The sequence below is a fragment of the Calliopsis andreniformis genome, chromosome 7 (genome assembly GCF_051401765.1).
Source record: "Calliopsis andreniformis isolate RMS-2024a chromosome 7, iyCalAndr_principal, whole genome shotgun sequence".
Lineage (NCBI taxonomy): Eukaryota > Metazoa > Arthropoda > Insecta > Hymenoptera > Andrenidae > Calliopsis > Calliopsis andreniformis.
In genome coordinates, this window is record NC_135068.1 from 3,111,929 (window position 1) to 3,116,795 (window position 4,867).

Consider the following 4,867-nt stretch of genomic DNA (forward strand, 5'->3'; position numbering starts at 1 on the left):
ATTGCAAATACATCGAAATACAGTTGTGCCAGATTAACGGTTCATAGATCGGAACCATTATTATGGGTGGTCCTAATTTTAGGAATACTGGAATACTTTTTCTCGGTCTGGCGTTCATTGGGGCTAATGTGAAGGTAGAGTGAGAAATACTGAGTGCAAGTGAGACATGGATACTCGACAGGGGGTAGCGAGGTCATTGAGTTTCGTTATAGGCTACTTGGTTTGTCATGTGTCATTCGGGGATGCCAGTTCCAAGAATTGTTCCAAGATACTTCAGCACTAGTGTACCTATTTTTTAACCATCATACGCTCCTCAGAAATAGTTACCAAAAAGTTCCTAGGGTGATATTTCACCCATTTTCGCTCTACATTTTAATTAATGTTATTAGGAATCTTTTATGTTATATTATGTTATATTTCATGGATAGTTAGTTACATTTATGAATTTATTTGTTACGTTTTGCAGTTATTTCATACATAGCTTCATGCCCCGCATCGTCATGTAAACAGAGACAAACTCTCTCTCACTCTCTGAAACGCAGATTTCAAGAAGCACTTACAGCCACAGTATCGCTCATGTAAACAGTGCATATTGTTAAATTGTTACAATATACATATGATTACATATTTCACAGTTGAAGAGTATTCGGGTGAGGCATCACCCGAGGTACCCTTCCGTTACCTTTTTTTATGACGTTACTATCGCAAAGAAATTGTCAACGACTTTGATTTTATATATATATTCATATTTTAGACAAATACATGAAGTTATAACACATTTACAAAGAAATAAAAAATTATACAGCACTTAAAAACAGAAAATGGGTGAATTTTCACCCGAGGAGCGTATGAGGGTTAAAAGACTGCAATTGCATTGCTTCCAATTGGTAGGAATTTTTACATTTTGTACATTTCTTATTATTTCTCTGTAGGGTGATATATATAACTATCACCTTTTTTTGAGCAACATAATAATTTGAAATTGAAAAACATATAATTAACTGATATGTTCATATATTGCATTGCAATTATTCAATGTGGTTATAATTATTGCTGCTTATTGGCAATGAATATCATGCAGTTGTATTAATAGTACTAAACAATAAGTACAAATACAAGTAATATGTAAAAATAATCAACAACTTTGGATTAAAAAGTACAAAATGGATGCGCGTCTCTCCGTGCGTGGGTGATTGTCAATTTGGACCCCATTTCACCACTGTTACGACTCTTTCAAGTGGGTCTGAGGACCCTGATCGGCTGTGCATTGCACAATATAATTATGTGAACATATTTATTTAGACAGGTAGTTATAACATAAAACTTACAATGTTTTTACATCTACAATCAGTCTCATACAGAATTTCATAATACAATTGATGTAATTTATGAGTCCAATTCTCTTTGAATTTGCTCCAGAGATTTACCTTTCGTTTCGGGTACTACAAAGTACACAAACAAGATGCCAATAAAACAAATTCCAGAATAAATCCAGAAAGTGCCACTAACATTTATCGCTTCTTTTAAATCGGTATAAAATTTAGTAACAATAAATGACGATACCGCGTTTAAAACACAAGCAATACTTGCAGCCACTCCCTTTACCTCTGGAGCAAACATTTCACCCAGCATCATCCATGGAACGGGACCCATACCGAAATTAAATAAGCATACAAATACGCACAATGTTAGTAAAGGTAACCATGTAATTTTGCTGACATCTATTCCAGTTTCTAAAAGATAGAAGTAAACTCCAAGAACGAAAGTTCCCAAGAACAGAAATATTATAGACAGTAACAACAATATTCTTCTACCTAAACGATCTACAACTAATGTACTTATAAAAACAGCTATTACTAGTATTACAGCTACAATAATACTGCAGTAACTAGAATTCAGAGAGCTACCAGCTCTTTCGAAAATATCGCTAGCATAAAATATAACACTGTTTACACCATTTAATTGTGCAAGTATCATAAGGCCATCAGTAATTACATAAGCTTTTACAGTTGCTTTGTTCTTGAACGTGGTTAAAAATGAAATACTTTTCTGACTTGACTCTTCCAGTCCTTCTTTTATGCTTCGCAATTCACTGTCTACATCGTAACGAGCACCTCGTAACTTGATTAAACTTCTTCTGGCTGCAGCGTCATTTCCTCTTTTTAAATAATAAACTGGGCTTTCTGGCATGAATACAAAAACAACAAAAAAGATAATTGGTACAACAGCAGATATGATAGATAATTCTTTCATAGACACAAATGTTCCGAAGACGTATGATAATAAAATGCCTACGCAAAGAAGTAATTGGAAGTATGATCCAAGAGCGCCTCGAATTTCTTTTTGAGATATTTCTGCTGTATACAGTGGCACAACTACGCAGAAACATCCACTACCAATACCACTGATCAATCTTCCAATATAAAACATAGGTACAGAACAGGCAAAAATAATCAGTAGCCAACCTAGAACAAAGGGTACCACCATGGAGAGCATTGTAGTTTTTCTTCCTATAAAATCAGCCAGAAATCCAATAGGAATATATGATACCGCTGAACCAATGTTGCAAAGTGATCCAATCCATGAAAATTCATCCGGAGTTATGGGTATGCCATATTGCGATACCAAATATTTTCCATCAGAGCCAGCAGAAGAAGACCATCCTAATGTAAAGCCAGTTCCTAGTGATCCAATAGTTGCAGCCAAGCTTGCCAAATATTGAGGAACTCTCTTAGCTGGTAGAAACTGATCCTCAGTATTTGAAACCAAAGTTTCTTTCGAATTTGCAGTGCCTTTTTCGCGCATCTTGTCGAAATGATTGAAATCTAGGAATATTTAAATGAAGTAAGTAATATCGTAAATTGGTGAAATGGTAATAAACAGGATGAATCTGGGGCCTTATTTGTGTTGCTCTATCTACGAATGACTGATAAGTCTTTTATTGTATTAGTTTACGTATGCATTCGAATATCAGAACATAAGAAATAGTAACCATTAAAAAGTAGATATTATAGTAACAATCTTATCTGGAACAACCTTAATTGTCAAAGTTTCATAGAAAAAAGCAAATTCAAGACAACATTTCTATACTACGTGTGTATATTAAGAATTAAGTAATAAATTTAGTTTTGTTGAAGTTTAAAAGAATTATACACACTAACTTTGTTTTAACTAATTTCATTTGTAGACATTTTGGACATTATATTTATAGATATATTGACTACTAACTGTTCTTATTAAAAGTAATGTCAAAATGTTTCTCTAAAAAAGAATTGAAATACGGGTAATACTAATGAATATCTTAGTTAGTTTTTACTATTTGTATACATACCTTGATAATTAAATAAACATTCCAAAATTACTCAAATATCTTGGCTGTGGAGAGAAACTGTTATGCGTTTAAAGTTCCGTTGTACTTTAAGAGATATAATGCTTTCGGATTCTTAACCGCTATCACTACCTTGAAACACTCGTTTTTTATCAGTTACACAACTGAATAGGGATTAAATTTGATTTAATCAGCCTGGTTATTGTATTTGATATCAGTACAGAATGACCGTGTGTAGCGTCTTAAGATTGTTATATTTTAATTTTGTTTATATGTTAAGCGTCTATTGCAACTATTAAGGTAGTATTTTAAGGCCATCTTTATACATTCGTTAGGAAGAAACAGGTAATACTATAGCATTGGCGGTTTACACACATGTTTATTAATATTCAGAGTGTTTAAATAAAGTTTCATGTGCTGCTGACGATATTTTCAAAATTATTAACATTCATGTATTTCGTGTTTCTGGTATGAAACAAAAGAGTTAAAGCTTACTTTAATTGTAACAAATTTGATTATCGTTTCTACCCGAATAAGTAACACCTAAAAGTATTTGACAAACTGGAGGCCATGTAAAGTGACATATTTGTAATTTAGTATCAGTTTTGCAACTTTCAAGCGGTGTAAAAGTTATTTGTAGTACTGACTTCAATATGGCAGGAATGATAGGCTAATATGTTTTGAGTATCTGTGGAATAGATTACAGAGTACTGTAATGTACAGCGTACTGTACACAGTACAGAGTACAGGTAAATTGGTTGATGGATTCCTGAAATATCAGTGTTACCAGTTTAAAATCTTCATTTGATCAGTCTGCAATCGTTCTTTAATCATCACGATATGTATAAACTTGGTAAAATATTATCACTAAGTTATTTATTAAAATTATGCCTATAGTAATTCTTTTTGGGAGAAATATATTGATATTATTTTTACTAAGAATAGTTAGCAGAAAATATATCTCTAATAATATTATAGTTTTTATTATTACAAAGAATAAGCAGATGAATTTACGATTAGATCTACCAAATGAACCTAGCATTGCAGTACTAAATATACAGGGAGTAAAAATATTAATGATCACGGCTGAAGAGCGTGAATCTACATCCCTGGATCGGTGGACATTTGTAAAACAACCTGTCTGTAAAATTGTTTATAACATTGAAGATTAATGTTAATTTTTTTATTGCGTAATCGATTCACATCGTTTAGTAGAGGAAATGTTTCAAAGGAACCATAATGTCGGTGTTAGAATCGCTTAGAATAAGGGATCTAACAAGGTTCCGGGAAACGTGAGAGAGTGAGGGTTTTAAAAAAAACTGGTACAATCAATTAAGTTTAAGTCGGCCCTGAAAAGGGCTTATGTACGACGTTTATTTAAATCTAATAGCTTCTGGGGCGGGGGCCTCCTGATGTCGGTCCGGGCGTGTTGTGCCAGGGGACTGTGGGGCCCTCTGGTCGGCGACGCCTGTCAACGACGCTGGCGTCTGAAAACAGAAGAGACAGGCGGGGCCGCGCCGATAAGCGAGAGTGTAAATC

At 33.8% G+C, this 4,867-nt stretch overlaps 1 pseudogene; it reads right to left on the reverse strand.

The window, feature by feature from the left end:
- Positions 1–1,386: 1,386 nt before the first annotated feature.
- On the reverse strand, positions 1,387–2,805 carry LOC143181375 (facilitated trehalose transporter Tret1 pseudogene; annotated as a pseudogene).
- Between the last annotated feature and the right edge of the window lie 2,062 nt (positions 2,806–4,867).